The sequence below is a fragment of the Camelus bactrianus genome, chromosome X, assembly GCF_048773025.1.
Source record: "Camelus bactrianus isolate YW-2024 breed Bactrian camel chromosome X, ASM4877302v1, whole genome shotgun sequence".
NCBI lineage: Eukaryota > Metazoa > Chordata > Mammalia > Artiodactyla > Camelidae > Camelus > Camelus bactrianus.
In genome coordinates, this window is record NC_133575.1 from 29,484,431 (window position 1) to 29,503,092 (window position 18,662).

Here is an 18,662-nt window from a genome sequence, read left to right on the forward strand (position 1 = left end):
GACAAACCATTTCTGGTCCATGAGGCTTCCTATAAGACAGGCCTGGATTCTGTCTGAGGGCGCTGGGGACGGACTCCCCATTCCTGCTGCTTCAGTTGTGTGCGACCCTCGCATCCCCATTGTGGTGAAGAGAGGAAGGGGCAGATTGCCCTGACGGTTTTGGTTCATTGCACGGTTGATTTTGTTGGCCTGAGAAATGGGTAGTCATGGAAACCAGAAGGCTTGTTCTGGAAGGGCCCTACTAGCCTCGTGTTTCCATCTTACGTAATGCAGTTTCCAGAATTCTTCCCCCTGTGGTGTAACCATGAATGGATCCCAAAATCAATTTAGTGGATCACAACCAGAATTTTTTTAAAAAAGGAAATAGAATTGAATACAAAGGAAAATATCAGAGTGCCTTACACATATCAAGTCAGTTATTCTTTGGGGGCATTTTTATTTCAGTTCTATACATTTATGAGTGCAGTGGGTCACAGTATAAAATGTATTCTTATTGGAGCTGTGGTCCCAAATGTTTATAAACTGCTGCTAACCTGAGTCTCACCTTGACAGAAGGGAAAAGCTTGCTTTTATTTTTTTTTGAGAAGAAAAACATTTCTAGTACTCAAAAACTGGACACAACCTAAATAGTCATCAAAGGTAGAAGAGATAAATAAATTGGGGCATAATTCCCTGATGGGAATATTATATATATGGCAAAGAAGGTGAATGAACTATAGCTGTATACAGTAACATGGATGAATTGTATTAACATTGTGCTGAACATAAGAAGCAAGATGAAAAAGAACACATACTTTATGATTTAGCTTATGTAAAATTTTTAAAAGGAAAAACTAAAATCTATAGTTTAGGGATATATCCATAGGTGGTAAAAGATATAAAGGAAAGTGACCATATATATGAAGTCAGGGATATGGTTACCCGAGAAGGGAAGGGGGTTTCTTAACCCTGCTGATGCTTACCTGGGAATTCAGTTTAACATTATTAGTTAAATTATATGTCTATGTTATATGCATTTCTAGGTATTCATCGTTCATAGCTTTTTTTTTAGGTTTTTTTTGGGGGGGTAGGGGTGGGAGATAATCAGGTTTATTTATTTATTTATTTTTAGAGGAGGCACTGGAGATTGAACCCAGAACCTCAAGAATGCTAAGCATGCACTCTACCACTTGAGCTATACCCTCCCCCGTTCATCATTTTAAAAAAGATTGTAAAAGTACAGTGATCAAATTTGTACCTTTCAGTCTACATTTTTATTAGTTACTGGTTTTAATCACTTGCTGTAAAACATCTTGTCAGTGAAACACTCGCAGAAGCAATTATAAATTAAATTATGTCGGGGCCTGTTAGTTCTAGACTAACACCGTCCAATAGAAATTTCAGTGATAAAAGAAGTGCTGTGTATCTGTGCGGTGCAATAGGGGCTGCACTAGCCACTTGTGGCGATTGAGCATTTGAGATACTGCTAGTGTGACTGAGAAATTCAATTTTATATTTTATTTAAATTTATTCAGATTTACAAAACTACATGTGCCTAGTGGCTACCATATTGGATAATACCAGTTGAGGCCAATTTGCTTGGTATAATGAAATGTACTAATGCTTTGTTTTTAGACCAGCCTAAATTTGAATCCTATCTCTATTACTACCACCATGAGACTTTAGGCAGAATACTTGATTTTTCTAATCCTCAACATATCCATCTGTATAATGGGGATGTGAAGAGATACTTCTTAATCTTGATGTGAGTACTGTATTAACTTAATGAATGCAGACCACCTATCACAGACTCTGCCAGCAGTTGACGCTGAAGAAACGTTGGTTTCCTTCCCATACCTATGTGGCCATCTTGGAATTGTGGGAGCTCCAAATAAGGGCTGGATGAGAGAATTCAGATGATTTGGTGCAATCTACACCACATCTCTGTTGTCAGTTGCAAAGATCTGTCTTCAGGGCAGCAGCACCATCATTGCAACTCTTTAGCAGAACTTCTTTTATAGCTCAAACTCCAAAGAAACAGTTATGTCCATGTTTCCAAGAAGAAACACATATCCAAACACCAGCCCACCCCTTAGATATAGAAAAAGACCACCTACCCACACCAAATTTTGTTTGCTTTTGCCTAGTTTTGTTTCTTAGATTCAACAAGTATATACATTTTATTGTTAGGGAGCAGGATGCATTATTTATTTCTTCCCTCAGTGAGTAATTCTTCAGCATTTTTCCCTTTTGGTATGAATATTATATTGTATTATTATATTATATATTATTATTCATGTTACTAAAACTTAATTTATGTTCTCAACATGTTTTTTTACTTCTGTGTGTTTCTAATGTGTCTTAATATGTGACCAGAAACCTTGACGAATTTGCAGTGTTTGAAAAATGGAATTCTCATTTACAACTGATACAGGCTGAATTATGTCTCCCTCACCTCCAAATTCATGTGTTGAAGTCCTAACACCCAGCACCTCAGAATTTGACTGTATTTGGAGATAGGGTCTTTAAAGACGCAATTAAATTAAAATGAGGTCCTGAGTGTTGGTCTTATTCTAATATGGTTGATGTCCTTCTGAGAAGAGATTAGGACACAGGCAACACACATTGGAAAGACCATGTGAAGGCAAAGGGAAAATGACCATCTACAAACCAAGGAGAGAGGCTTCAGAATGAAACCAGTCCTACTGACACTCTGATCTTGGACTTCCAGCCTCCAGAACTGTGAGACAATAAATTCGTGTTGTTGAAGCCACCTGGTCTATAGTACCTCATTATGGCAGCTTGAGCAAATTTATACAACTTTCCTCTCATGAGGTTTCTCAGTTTATATATATCTGGCCAGATATTTTTTATCAGCTACCCGGACTCAATTGCTGCAGTTTATATTAAAATGTGCTGGTGGTTGAAATCAATTGCACACTTCTGTGTGAGCCAATAACGTGAGGCAAGTCTTTAAAAGGGTAGCACAATCGGTCTGAGATTGCACCATAGATATGCTATCTCCAAAACATGGGAAGTCAAGATCCCCCCTCCTTTTTTCCCCTTTTTTAAAAATTGAAGTATAGTCAGTTTACATTGTTGTGTCAATTTCTGGTGTATAGCATAATATTTCAGTCATACATATACATATATATATTTGTTTTCATGTTCTTTTTCATTATAGGTTACTACAAGACATTGAGTATGGTTCCCTGCACTATACAGTAGGACTTTACTGTTTATCTATTTTATATATAGTAGTGTGTATCTGCAAATCTTGAACTCCCAATTTATCCCTTCCCACTCCATTCCCCTCCTGGTAACCATAAGTTTGTTTTCTATGTCTGTGCATCTATTTCTGTTTTGTAAATAAGTTCATTTGTGTCTTTTTTTTTTTAGATTCCACATGTAAGTGATATCATATGGTATTTTTCTTTCTCCGTCTGACTTACTTCACCTACGATGATAATCTCTAGGTCCATCCATGTTGCTGTAAATGGAAATATTTCATTCTTTTCTATGGTTGAGTAGTATTCCATTGTATGTATGTGTATGTATATACACACACACACATACTACAACTTCTTTTTCCAGTCATCTGTCAATGGACATTTAGGTTACTTCCATGTCTTGGCTATTGTAAATAGTGCTGCTATGAACATTGGGGTGCATGTATCTTTTTGAATTAGAGTTCCCTCTGGATATATACCCAGGAGTGGGATTGCTGGATCATATGGTATGTCTATTTTTAGTCTTTTGAGGAATCTCCATACTGTTTTCCATAATGGCTGCACCAAACTACATTCCCACCAGCAGTGTAGGAGGATTCCCTTTTCTCCACACCCTCTCCAGCATTTATCATTTGTGGACGTTTTAGTGATGGCCATTCTGACTGGTGTGAGGTGATATACCTCATTGTAGTTTTGATTTGCATTTCTCTGATAATTAGCAATATTGAGCATCTTTTCATGTGCCTATTGGCCATTTGTATGTCTTCATTGCAGAATTGCTTGTTTAGGTTTTCTGCCCATTTTTGGATTGGGTTCTTTGTTTTCTTGCTATTAAGTTTTATGAGCTGTTTCTATATTCTGGAAATTAAGCCCTTGTCAGTTGCATCATTTGCAAATAGTTCTCCCCTTCTGTAGGTTTTCTTTTTGTTTTGTTTATGGGTTTCCTTTGCTGTGCAAAAACTTAAGAGTTTAATTAGGTCCCAATTGTTTATTTTTGCTTTTATTTGTATTGCCTGGGTAGACTGTCCTGGAGAACATTGCTAAGACATCAGAAAATTTTTTGCCCATGTTTTCTTCTCAGAGGTTTATAGTGTCTTGTCTTATGTTTAAGTCTTTAAGCCATTTTGAGTTTATTTTTGTGTACAGTGTGGAGTGTTCTAACTTCATTGATTTACATGCAGCTGTTTAGCTTTCCCAACACCACTTACTGAAGAGACTGTCTTTTCTCCATTATATATTCTTGCCTCCTTTGTCAAAGATTAATTAACTGTAGGTGTGTGGATTTATTTCTGGGCTCTCTGTTCTGTTCCATTGATTCATATGTCTGTTTCTGTGCCAATACCATGCTGTTTTGATTACTGTAGCTCTTTAGTATTGTCTGAAGTCTGAGAGGCTTATTCCTCCAGCTTCATTCTTTTCCTTCAGTATTGCTTTGGCAATTCTGCGTCTTTTGTCATTCCACACGAATTTTAGGATTTGTTCTAGCTCTGTGAAAAATGTCCTGGGTAATTTGACAGGGATCGCATTAAACCTATAGATTGCTTGGGTAGTATGGCCATTTTAACAATATTTATTCTTCCAATCCAAGAACATGGAATATCTTTCCATTTCTTAAATCCTCTTTAATTTCCTTTATCAATGTTTTGTAGTTCTCCATGTATAAGTCTTTCACCCCCTTGGTCACATTTATTCCTAAGTATTTTATTTTATTTTTTTGATGTGATTTTAAGAGGGATTGTTTTTTTACTTTTCTTTTCTGTTATTTCATTGTTAGTGTAAAGAAATGCAACTGATTTCTATATGTTAATCTTGTATATCCTGCTACCTTGCTGAATTCTTCGATTATTTCTAGTAATTTTTGTGTGGACCTTTTAGGGTTTTCTATATGTGGCATCATGTCATGCACATATAGTGACAATTTTACCTCTTCTCTTCCAATTTCCCCTTCACTCTTGACCCATCTGACCACACTTAGAACATTTTTCTCTTCTTTTTACCCCATTTTAAAAGGGGGGTAGAACTCATGCATTGTGCACCTACTATGTATCAAGCACTGGACTATGTGCATTGTGTACCCTTCATCTTCCCACCAACCCAAGGAGATGGGTATTAATACCTCTCTTCCATTATACAGGTGAGGAAGCTGAGACTAAGAGAGGTTAAATAGATTGTCTGTCCAAGGTCATATATCTGATAAATGGAGGGTCAAGATTCAAACAAATTCTATGTAATTTCATTAAATCCCTTTGCAATGAGAGGAGGGCCTTCATTCTGTGTGACTTCAGTGGATCAGAACCTTGCCTCACTATTCCTTTGGCTTCTCATTCAGAAATCTTCCCGTCCCTCCATTTTAGCCACCCACCCCCATAGCCACACTCTGGACCTGATCATCTGTCAGAAGTGCACTGTATTTAAAATCTCCATATCAGACCTGCCCCTCGGAACACTACCTCCTCTCTCTCCCTCATTCATTCACGCCCAGGATGACTGTCCTTCAGCCTCATCAAGACCTTTGGTTTCTTTTCGACGCTTTGGCTTTGCTTCCTTCTGGAGTTCACTTCTTGGAGTTATATGCATCTTAGACTCCGCTGTCCATCACTTCCACTTGCACATGTCCTCGGTTCCTTCACACACTGTCCTTCTGTACCCTCTGCCAGCAAAACCCAACCCCGATCACCTCAACTGCCTTCTTCCTCTACACTTGCATGTGAGTTAGTAATGAAAGCTATGACAATTACCCACAGATTCATACCACTATCAGTTTATGATCTCATACTCAACTGGGTTCTTAGCTCTCTGGAAATCATTTTGGCTTCTACAGTCAAGCCCCACTTCTCAAAAGCAGACACAAAACCTGAAAACTTTCTTCATTTTCCTGAAACCTCCACCTACCACTTCATTTTCAACAGAAGACCTTTCCTGCTCTTTCACAAAGGAAATGGAAATCACAAAGAGGAAGTCCCTCAGCCTCCCGCCACCAGCCCTCCAGACCCTCCTGCATCTGCACTCTCCTGCCCTCCTTCTGCAGAGAAGAGGCCCCTCCTCCTGTCAAGGGCTCCTACCACTTCCTTCCTTCCAAGTGCTCAGGAACCTTGCTCTATCAAAGAGCGTCCATATGTAGCTTCCCCCTTCGCTCTACCTCTTCTCACCAACATTTACAAACTCCTATTTAAAAACAAAACGAAACCAAATCTGTCTGCTGTTTCTACATGCCTTCTTGATTCCAGCCGTGCTCCCTCGTCCCTGTCACAGGCAGCCATTTTGAGGTGACTCACCTCCCTCACCTCAACCCGTCACCATCTAGCTCCCTTCCTTGCTGTCCACTGAAACCTCTTACTGAGGTCCCTCATGGCTGCCTTATTGCTGAATCCAGGGTCACTTATTAGTCTGTGTCACACCAAACTCTTGGCATCAAATGGCTGGTGCCTGAGACTCCAGTGGCTGCCGAGCCCCATAGCTGCAGGTGTGGCCTCTCTTCTCCGACTGCCTTTCCTCTTGTCAGTTTCAGATGCCTCCTCTTCTGCTGTCCTTCCAAGCAAGGTCTCCAAGGAGCATCTGGCATGGGGCCTCCTCCTTACTCCTGCACTCCCCCAGGACTTTTTTTTCCCCTAACCTTCTACATGTTGATGCCATCCACACCTGTGTCCGCAGTCAGACCGCGCTCATGAACTCCACGTTTGTACATCCAACTAACCAGCCAACACCTCCCCTTGGAGATCTCATCTCCCCTTCCCAACCCACCTAAACTCAGTCCTGTGTAAAACTGAATTCATTACCTTCTCCACACAATGGTTTTCTTCCTGGCGTTTTTCTCCAGGAGATGGTGTTTCCATTAACCCAGCTCTCCCAGCCAGAAACCTGAGGTCAGCCATGACTCTTTCCTGTCCCTCAGCCTCATCCAACTAAGTCTTCAGTCAACAAATCCTGGCAGTGTGACTTCTGAATCCTTCTGTTTCTGTCCCTTGCTGTCCTTTCTAGTCTAGTCTAGTTTAATTCACATCACTGCCATCTCTCACAGTGGTGGCCTTGTGTATATTTGCTGCACTGCTTGAGAATATTCAATTTTGCTGTAAAAGGCAAGAGAACAAATGGGAGGCATGGAACTCAGAAGGTGTGTTGGGCATGAATAAGTAATTTATTAACCTGGAAGATGCATAAAATAAGCCAAGTAAGAAGAGCATATTTGTGTGAACATGGAGAAGGGTGGAAAGACCAAAGATGCACGAATACTCTTGATATATACGATAAATAAGCCTGAGGTACACGAGGCATACTGCTTTTATACCAGGCTCATGCAGCACTACAGAAGTCTTAATTCAGGCACTCATTTGGTAACACCCATTCTAGCCCCATGTGTCCTCTTCCTAAGAAACACAAAGAAATCCTTAGCTGTTCAGCAGACTTATTGACAAGCTACCACTCTGGCCAGGTACACTTGTCTCTGCATCTCTCAGAGGAAGTATGTGCCATTGATCCCAGGCACTTTCTGTCTGTAGACCCCTGGTTCAGACCTCAACTCTGATGCGTGTAACCACACCATCAACAGGGAAGGCTGTTGCGGCAGAGACAGAGAGACAGGATGTGTGCCCACTGCGTGCTCCAGGATTCAGGAAGTGTAGTACTTCTGCTTATTTGCACCCTCTGTGCAGTGTATAAATCTACCCCATCTCTTCCCCTTTGCCGTTTGCTGTGTGTTGTAAAGTTTGCTGATAAAACTGTGTGATTCAACCTTTTTCATGGGCAGTGCATCTTTGTTTTCTCTGACCTCTCATGTAGCTCACCTGGTCGTGTCCTTGGAGGCTACCATTGTGTTAAAGTGATTTCCCACATGACAGGTGGATTGCACTCATGGCCTCAATCCTTCACCCATCCCTATATGCACGGCCTTTGTCATGGGACTTTACAGCTCCTCCTCTCAAGGGGCAAAATGTATTTTCCTGCCCTTTGAAATTGAGCTCAGCCAAGTGGTGTGCTTTTCTCCATAGAATGTTAGCAGACATCATGTCAGCAGAGGCATGAAAGAGACCTGGACTTTGGGCTTGCTCCACTGCATGCCTTCCATCTATGGAAGAGGGGTGTGCCCAAGTTTGTCTACTGTTACCAAGAGGAGAGCAAAAACACAGGGTGTAGAGCCATGGCCAGCCAAACCCAGTGTAGATCAGCTGATAGTCCTAACTTGCCCAGCCTAGATGAGTCATCTATCAACTGATCCACATACTCGCTAAAATAATATTGGATGTTATTTCCAGCCACTGGGTTTGGGATATTTTCTTACACAGTAGTAGTCAACATATATACTCATCTGGACAAATTCTGTAGCTTCCTGACTTTTGTTCCTGCCTACAGTGCTCCCTTCCAGTCCATTTCCTACTGAAGGCGTAGTACTCTTGTCACACATGGATTTGATCATCTTATCCCCTTTCTTAAACCATCCAATGAATCTTTTCTTTATCTTTAGGATAAATTACAAAATCTGGCCCCTGCTTGTTTATCTAGCCAGCCTCATCTCTTGGCATTAGCCTCTTCTCTCTCTAAACTTTAAATACGCTGAACTATTTGCAGATCCCTGACCGATGGAGACATTCTCTCTCGCCTCCAGGCCTGGGGACAGGTTGTTTTCTCCACAGGAGGGCATGTATTAGTTTACTGGGGCTGCCATTACACAGTAGTACCACAAACCGAGTGGCTTAAAACAACAAAAATTAATTGTATTCCAGTTCTGGAGGCCAGAATTCCTAAACCAAATTATAAGCAGGACCCAGGCTCCCTCTGAAACCAAGAGGGGAGAATGCTTCCTTGCCTCTTCCTAGCTTTTGGTACTTGCACAATTCTTGGCATCCCTTGACTTGCAGCTGCTGCACTTCAGTCTCTGCCTCTATCATCACATGATATTTTCCCCTCATGTCTTCACATCCTTTTCTTATAAGGACACAAGTCATATTGAATCAAGGACCCATTTTACCCCAGTATCTGTATCTTCCCCCCTCCCCAGCCCAGGTTTATTAGGATATGACTGACAAACAACATTGTGTAAGTTTAGGGTATACAACATGATGATTTGATACATGTACTTATTACAAAATGATACCATAATATGATTAGTTATCATCTCCATCACCACACATAATTAACATTTCTTTTTTGTGGTAAGAACATTTAGGATCTATTCTGTTAGCAACTTTCAAGTGTATGATATAGTATAGTTAACTATAGTCACTGCGCTGTGCATTAGATCCCCAGATCGTATTCATCTCAAAACTGAAAGTTTGTGCCCTTTGACCACCATCTCCCCATTCCCATATATATATCACATGTTATTTATCCACTCATCTGAGCTGTACTTTCTTGTTTCTTTGCATGCATTATATTATTTTGTTGAAAACTAGACATTTAAAATTTTTTTCATGTAGTACTTTGGATTCTCTGCCCCACTTCTGGGATTTGTTGTTGCTTGCCATGTGTTGTAGTTGTTTGTTTCTTTGTTCGGTGATTTTGCTAAACTACTTTTGTAAAGACTGTATTCTTTGCAATGAGTGGTGAATGAGGTCTCTGTTCCTTTAGCTCAGTGGTCAGCTCATCATTTGACAGAGATTTCCATAAACATTTTGAATCAAATTTTAAAGAAAGAAAGAAGAATATATTCTCCAGGTTCTTGAGGATTTGTTCTGTGTTGGGATAATCCTTCAAATCTCAGCCAGGAGGTTTACAGTCCTGCCTTAACCTTCACTTCCTACTCACTCGGAGCATAAAGAGCAGCTAGATGTGGAAGTTTATGCTTTTCTCAGGCCTTTTTTGAACATGCATTTTGCCCTGGATATGTATGTGGCCTTCCAGTTTCCCCAGCCAACAAGGTAGCTTGTCAAAACCCTTATTCCCCAAGGAACCTTACACCCAGCTTTTCCTGCCAGGCTGTCATTGTTTCTATTGTTTGCCCCAGTGTTATTTTTTGCCCCAGGTGGTAGTGATACAGGAAAATGGGGCACGAGAGGATGGCTCCATCAAGTGAGGGTCCTTGGTTTTGTGCAGGAAAGAATTCAAGAGCGAGCCACAGTTGAGTAAAATAGATTTATTCAGAGAGATGTACCCTCCGTAAACAGAGTGCAGGCCATCTAAGAAGGCCAGAGAGGCCACAAGGCATGGAGGTGGTTAAAGCGAAAGTAGGTTTACACACCCCATAGACAGAGTGCCGGCCGTCTCAGAAGGCAAGAGAGAGCAACGAGGTGAGAAGCAGCGGCCTCAGAGCATGAGGTCATCTAGGAAAGTGAGATCGGCCACGAGGGGTGGGGGTGGGGGGGTAGTTTTTATGGGCTTGGCAGCTTCACATGCTAACAAGTGGGAGGATTATTTCAATTTGGGGGAAGGGGCTGGCATTCTCAGGAACTGGGCCACCACCCACTTTTTGACCCTTTCTGGTTAGTCTGGGAACTGTCCTGGCGCCTGTGGGAGTGTCATTTACCACACTAATACATTACAATGAGCTAATATATTATAACGAAGCTCAGTGTCCACTGGGAGTCAAACTTCCCGCCATCTTGGGCCTCAAGGTCTACTGGGAGTTGAATCTTCTGCCATCTTGGTGTTAATTGCTGTGTCACTCCTTTAATGGCTGCACCCTGTCCCCTTCCCTCCTGTCTCAGTAGTGGCTTTCCTTTCAATGTTTTTGAGGAAGGCCCCTTCTCCACCCTGAGAGGGCTCTGATTTAGGGGAAACAAAGTGAGTACCTTGTGCCGGTCCTTCAGGAAACCCCCAGACAGGTCAAAACAGACAAAAACTGTTCCCAGGGATTAAGGTCTGCTCTGGTCCCTCTATAACCAGGTACAATGGGAATGCAGGCTGCTGTCTTCAAAATCACTGCCACATTGCAGAGGGAGGTGGGACTAGGGTGAGTTAAAATGCCACACGACTCTCCTATGTTTTCATGGCCTTTCCCTTAGTTAAGCATTCACTTGGTTGCTGTTAACCTTTCATTACCGTCCAGAGCTCTGAGAAGATTTCTCTTGACAGTTTTCCCCAGGTTTTTCAATGATTCTAGGGGTGGACAGCCCCCTGGGTTTTCTTACCCTGCCTGTATTAATCTGCTCAGGCTCCTACAACAAAATACCACAGAATGAGTGGCTTCAATAACTGAAATTTATTTTTTCACAGTTCTGGAGGCTAGAAGTCTAACATTAAGGTGCCATCAGTGTTGGTTTCTGGTGAAGCCTCTCTTCCTGCTTTCTCACTGTGCTCTCACATGGCCTCTTCTCCGTGCACACACGGAGAAAGAAAGAGCTCTCTGGTGTCTCTTCCTTTTCTTGTAAGGACACCAGTCTGATCAGATCAGGGCTCCACTGTTATGACCTCATCTAACTTTAATTACCTCCTAAAGGCTCTGTGTCCAAATACAGTCACATTGGGGGTTATGGCTTCAACAAATTGATTTTAGAGGGATACAGTGCAGTCCATAACACCACCATTTGCATGACTTTATTATTATTATTATTTCAATAAAATAAAAAGCCTTCCCCCTAATGCTTTATCTTCCATCCTCCTGGAAGATTTTTTTAAAAGGCCACTTGCAAGGAAGTTTGGGAGACCTAGTGTTTATTTTTTCATTCTCTATATTGGGAGGCAGCAAAGGAGAAGGGAGTTGAGAAACTCTTTGGCATAATGAAAAACAGTGCCTTCTCTGCTGGTATTTAACAGGCTAAACTCTCCTGGGGAAACGTGATGGAGAGGATAGAACTAGAGAGTACCTCATTCTGATTCTGGGCTTGCATTGCTCATGGTGCCTCTTTGGTTTCAGTTGTTTCATTAATGGACAGCAATTTTATGTAGTCTCCTAAGACCCAAGCATTGTTCCTCATTGCTCCATATTGCCAGATATTTTATGAGAGTTTTAGCATCTATAGTCACATATTTCCATGTACGGTATCAATTTTGATGGACATGTTTTATTTTTAAGCCAAATCAGTACTTTTAAAACTGAGTCACGCTGACAGGACTGATATTTATCCAATTATATGTGTCTAGATATAGATATTTGAATTTCCAGGGTAACTGAAAACATTTTAAATGTCATTCATACCCATCACATCTGTTTTTAAATTGTGGTTTCATTTTCACCAAAATGTTCGCCTTTGTTCAAAATCATTAATCCATTAAGTTCAGGGAAGTTTAGCAGGGGAAATTAATGTGGTCTCTGAATTATATAATAATCTGGTTTGAATCTGAATATCTTCACTTCCTTGAATTGACAGCAATATTCACATTTTTAGCCTGTGGTTTCGAGTTCAGTGTGTGCAGATGTCTTCTCACCTCAGTGAGAAAAGACAACCCCATGATTCATTTGAACTCTAGTTGGTTGAATTTCTTAGACTTTTTAAATTACCGAGATCTCAGGCTCAAGAAAGCAGCTCAGTAAATCTCACAAATGACCACAAATTAATAATCTCACTGCCTTAAAATAAAATAAATATTCATTATCTGCCTTATTGTTTTTACACACGGCCCCTAAACTTGCAAAGCTTGAAAGTACACACATGGAACAATTCTCCTTCTTGCGCCACTTCATCTGCAATGGATGACTTTGCCTAATGAGGTCATTATTCTCCTAATGATCGTTGCAGTAAAAGGTAGCCACACCAACCCTCTGCTTTGGACTTGAATAAACCAGTGAAACATATTTTTTAACCATTTATTGTCTGTGACCCATAAGTGACAAATGAATTCTGCTTTCCTATAGATGATCAAGTGTTTCAGAGCTCTGCAGTCTTCTTCCCTTTAATACCCAAATCACTACAATTCAAATGCCAGAGAATGCCTAGAAGTCCAATGTCCTTTCTCAGATATTTCCAGGGATTTTCAGAGTGTTGGTATCCCCCTGATTGTCTCCTGCTGTTCCTCTGGGTCACCTCTGATCATCTCATTATTTTTTCTCTCTGCTGCCTCGGCCTCTTCTAGTCTATTTCACCCTATGGCCAGCTTTTGCCTTATCCACCAAGATGACCATTAATTCAAGTCTGCTGCTGTGTTGTGCTGGTTAATCAGCTTTAGTTGAGACATATAAACAACGGAAAGGAATTACAATATATGAAAGGGAAAACCAACAATCATTATTGTGTGTCGCTGTTCTCCCAGATCATCACCATGAACAGGAAAGTCCCTTAATGGCCATGTCCTCTCTTGGGCCAGAACTTTTGTCCTATTCTGGGGTCTGTTCCTCATCTCTGTAAAAACCACTTCTATCCACCACTTCATTCTCTTTCATAGTCTCCAGTGCAAGCCTCACATCAGGTAACACTAAGTTCCTCCACCCAAGGACATACCTTTCATTTTATTGTGCGGAGCAGTTTAGCTTTTCTCTGACTCGACCTCTAACCCCTAGACCAGGCAGTGCCCTTGAATCACCAAAAAGCCCATCAAAGTGCCTTCAAAAGAACAGCATCTCCCCAAAACGAGTTCTGCCCCCAACTGCCAGAGCAACCTGTACACACTGAACATAGCTTCTAATATGTCAGATTTTTAAACCACTTTGTTTTAAAATGATTTCAAGCATGCATAAGAGTTATCAGAATAGGACAAAGAAACCCAGTGTGCTCTTGACCCAGATTTACCAAGTATTACCATTTTCTCAGACTTACGTGATCATTCTCTCTCCATATTATTTTCTGAACCATTTGGGAATAAGTTGCCTACACTGACTCTTAAACAGTTCTGTGTGTATTTCCTAAGAGCAAGGTCATCACCAGTAATGTGACAAACCAACATCATGTGCCTGCTGATGTGATGCCCTGAGAAGGACACACATCACTTCTAGCATATTCCTGCCCAAAAGGCATAACACGAGTCTAGTCATGAACAAATACAGTACACACCTCAAATGGGGGACCTCCTATAAAATAACCAGTATGTGTTCTTCAAACATACCACAATCAGGAAAGAGAATAAGGCCTAGGGAACGGGTCCAGAATATAGGAGACCAGAGATATGTGACAGCTGGATTCCATGCACCATCTCAGGCTGGATCCTAAAGCACAAAAACAAAAACAAAAATCACACAAAGCATTATTAAGATAGTTGGTCAACTCTAAATATGAACTGTAGATTAGACAATAATGTTGTATCTGTGTTCTATCTCATAATTTTGATAATTTTACTGTGGTTATGTATGTTAACAGATTTTTGTGTGTGACCACACGTGTTTATGTGAAGTATCTTCAATTTCTCCCTAGCAAGCAGTCACACCCGGTTAGTTTTGTTAGGCAAGGCATTATTTGCTGAAAGTATCAAGGGACCTAGACCTCAGGGTCATATGAAATGAATATACCTTTTCTCTTGGAGAGAATCCTATTCCTAGAAGAGCCAACACTCGCCTCTCTCTCGTCTGGCTAGCACTTAAGTTACTGGTTAACATCTTCACCAGGATGAGCCCTTACTAAGTGCCCAAGGTGGGGCTGTGGGAGCTCAGATACATCCCGGGTCAAGGAAGAGGGACAGTGGAGACACAGAGACAGAGCTTTCCTCCTTCAGGTCAAGGTGAAATATGCAGCAATTGGTTGTAGGGACCTCACACTTGTGGCTCAACAAACTTCTTCAGGTTTCTTGTGCTGAGCTGGTTGTGCACGCATGTGGTTACTGCAGGAAACTGTCAGTGACATCCAGGCTGTCAGAAGGAGATGAGAAATCAAGCGCTATTCTGATCAGTCCTGTGGGGAAGAGTTATAATATGTGTTGCAAACCGACGCAGGATAGCAGAGTTCAGTCCAGGACTCTTGAGACAGTGGCTGATGCTCAGACATTGATTTTATTATTTACATGAAGCTTTACAAAATGATTCTGGTGGCCTGAATAAGCAGCAATACATCAGACTGCCCAGATTCAAATCTCAGCTCTGGCATCAAGCAGCCATGTGACTCTGGGCAAGCTACTTTATCTCCTTGGGGCTCTTGTCTCTCCTCTGTAAAGTAATGTATGAGTTTTCTATTGCTACTGTAACAAACTAGCCACAAACGACTGACTTCAAACAGCACAGACTTGCTTTCTTAAGAGTTCTGGAGGTCAGAGGTCTGGAACCACTTTCACGGAGCTAAAATCAAGGTGTCAATAGATCAGCATTCCTTCCGGAGGCTCCAGAAGAGAATCCACTTCCTTGCCTTTTGCAGATTTCAGAGCTGCATTCCTTGCATGGCTTCGCTCAAGGCCTCTTCTTCCACCTTCACGGTCAGCAGTGGAGCATCTTCTCTCCTCTCTGAACTCTGCTTCATCCCTCACATCCTCTTCTGGTGCCTCTGAGCCTCCTACTTCCCTCTTATAAGGACCCTTACGTTGGCCCACCTGGAATAATTAGTGATAATCTCCCCATCTCAAAAACATTTAACTTAATCATGTTTGCAAAGTCCTCTTAACCATGTAAAGTAACATTCACAGGTTCTAGGAATAAGTATCTTCACATCCTTGGTGGGGGGCGGGGAGCAACATTCATTCTACTACAAATGGATATGATAATTTTGCACAACTTAGAGGGTGGTTATGAAAAGTAAATGAGATAAAGCACATAAAGGCACCTGGCATGTATAAAATGCTTTACAGATATTAGCTGTTGTTAAGACCAAAATAAGACTGTAAAAATAGATTTTTTTCAAGAAAAGAAAGAAAAGAGTTAATTTACATAGGGAGCGGAAGCATACTGGAAAGTTTTCAATTCAAATCAATGATTAGTGAGAGAAAATAGGTAAGCTTTCTTCCTTTTCTTCCTTATTCTGATGAATAAACATGTACAAATCACATAGAGCCTAAAGAGTTAAATTTTGAACTCTCATCACCAGACATTTTCCTTTCTATTAAATGAAATACCAGATAAAACCCTGTTCTTAATGCCTTTCATCACCTAATCAGTAAATTGCCCCTTCCTCCCTTAATGTTTCATCCTTTACTTTGTTATTTTCTCCTTCAGGCAGGAAATAGAACTTCTGGACCCCATTCCAGCTGCCTTATTCTACTTTTCACTAACCTTAAAGACCGTGGTTATGGAATAAAAGTGGGTTTCATTACACTGTGCTTTAATAGGACCCCTTCTAGGTATAAGTGATAGAAAGCCCACTCGAACTGTTTTTGTTTTTTTTTTTTTTAAAGCAGGAAGTGGTAGTGGTGGGAATTTATGGCTTGTGTAACTGGGTTGGTTGCTAGAATGTGGCAACTTCAAGAGTGAATGACTTAGTCGCCTACTAACAGCACTTACAGAGATGGTCTCAGTGAAGAAAGCCATCTTGCCCAAGATCACTCAGTCATCCCAGCTTCCGATCATCCCACAGGATTGCTGAGGCCTTCTTGTGACCACATGATAATTCAACTTCTTCTGCCCACTCCCGTTTTCTTATCTTTCCTTCCTTACCGTGGGTGTGTGCTTCCAAGGAAACTCAAATAGAACTCCTGAACACTGATCTCTGTCTCACAGTGTACTTCCAGGAAACCCAGTCTCTAAGAATAACTGAAATGTCCCAGTGTTTCAGGTAGATCAGACCCAAGAATGCAAACATCGTCATCATTTATCTCCAAACCTCTCAATCCTTCCCCAGCTACTGATCAGATTTTGTGTTGGCGTAATTCTTATGCAGCTTCTTAGCACTAGGTAGTGGAGATGGTCTATGATAGCAGCAGCCTTACATCATTCACAGAGAGAGAAAAGCTTCATTCCTCTCCTCCATAGTCCCTAACAACTCCCTCCTCATGTAGATAACTCAAATTGGCCTTGTTTGGATCAAATGCACACCCCAGGGACAATCACTATGTCCAGGGAAATGAAGTCCTCTCACTGGTCATCCTTAAGCAAGGACAGTGGGGCCACATAACTAATGGACACATATAAGTGGATGCATGACAGTTCTGAAAAGAATAGCACACATAGTAGAGATAAAAGGAACAGAAATCCATTTTTCCTCGTCACCAGGAACGAAATTCACTAAGAATTTTCATGCGATAACATACCTCCCTTTTGTCAGCGTTTCATATATACTTGGAATAAATTAAGAGTCTAATTTTTTAATTTGACAAATCAAGAAGGAATTATACTCAGGATGCAAAGTCAAGGAATTAGTTAGCAATTCTTTTTATTTTCCCCCTCAGCAAGGGGTGTCTAGGATTTCAATTACAAGCATGATGGTCTTGATCATTACTGCCTACTGGAAGGGGTGAGTACTTTCTCACATTCTCCACAGTCTAACTTGACACTAACAGCTTAGGAGGCAATGGAAGCCTGGTGTCTGGGAGGAGATAAACTGTTAGCTAATGCATAGAGGTTCAGTTTTCTTTATTCTCTGTGTCCAGTCAATACAAGTCAACCAAAACCTGTTGTTGCTCCTTTATCAAACTCCCTGCCTGTCTTTTCAAAGAGCAGAGCACATTGAAATTTACTTGAACAGTGTTCTCAAAAGGGAAGTTATTTTCCATAAAAGAAAAATTTTACTCTTCATTGCAACTGATCTATCTCTCTTCCTCCAGCTGTGAAACTGATTGAGGTTCTTAAAGGCTCTCAAGGCATCTCTACTTACAGCCTTGTGATTACTTTTATAAAGAAAAAAAAGCAATAGGAGGGAACGGTTGATTACCCACAAAAAAATCTTTTTTTAATTGAAGTGTAGTTGATTTACGATATTGTGTTAGTTTTCAGTGTATGGCAAAGTGATTCAGTTTTATATATATATTCTTTTTCATAGTCTTTTCCACTATGGTTTATTACAGGATATTGTGTATATTTCCTTGTGCTATACAGTAGGACCTTGTTGTTTATCTATCTTATATATAGTAGTTTGTATTTACTAATCCTAGATTCCTAATTTATCCCTCCCCATCCCATTTCCCCACTGGTAACCATAAATTTGTTTTCTCTGTCTGTGAGTCTGTTTCTCTTTTGTAAATAAGTTCATTTCTGTCATATTTTAGATTCCATATGTAAGTGCTATCACATGGTATTTGTCTTTCTCATTCTGACTTACTTCATTCGGTATGATAGTCTCTGTGTCCATCCATGTTGCTGCAAATGGCATTATTTCATTCTTTTTTATGGCTGAGTAGTATTCCATTGTGTATGTATACTACATCTTCTTTAGCCAGTCATCTGTTGATAGATATTTAGGTTGCTTCCATGTCTTGCCTATTGTAAATAGCGCTGCTATGAACATTAGGATGAATGTATCTTTTTGAATTAGAATTTTCTCCAGATATATGCCCAGCAATGGGATTGCTAGATCATATGGCAACTCTATTTTTAGTTTTTTAAGGAACCTCTATACTGTTTTCCATAGTGGATGCACCAATTTACATTCCCCCCAACACTGTAGGAGGGTCCCCTTTTCTCCACACCCTCTCCAGCATTTGTTATTTGTAGATTTTTAATGGTGGCCATTCTGACTGCTGTGAGGTGGTACATCATTGTAGTTTTGATTTGCATTTCTCTGATAATTAGCAATGTTGACA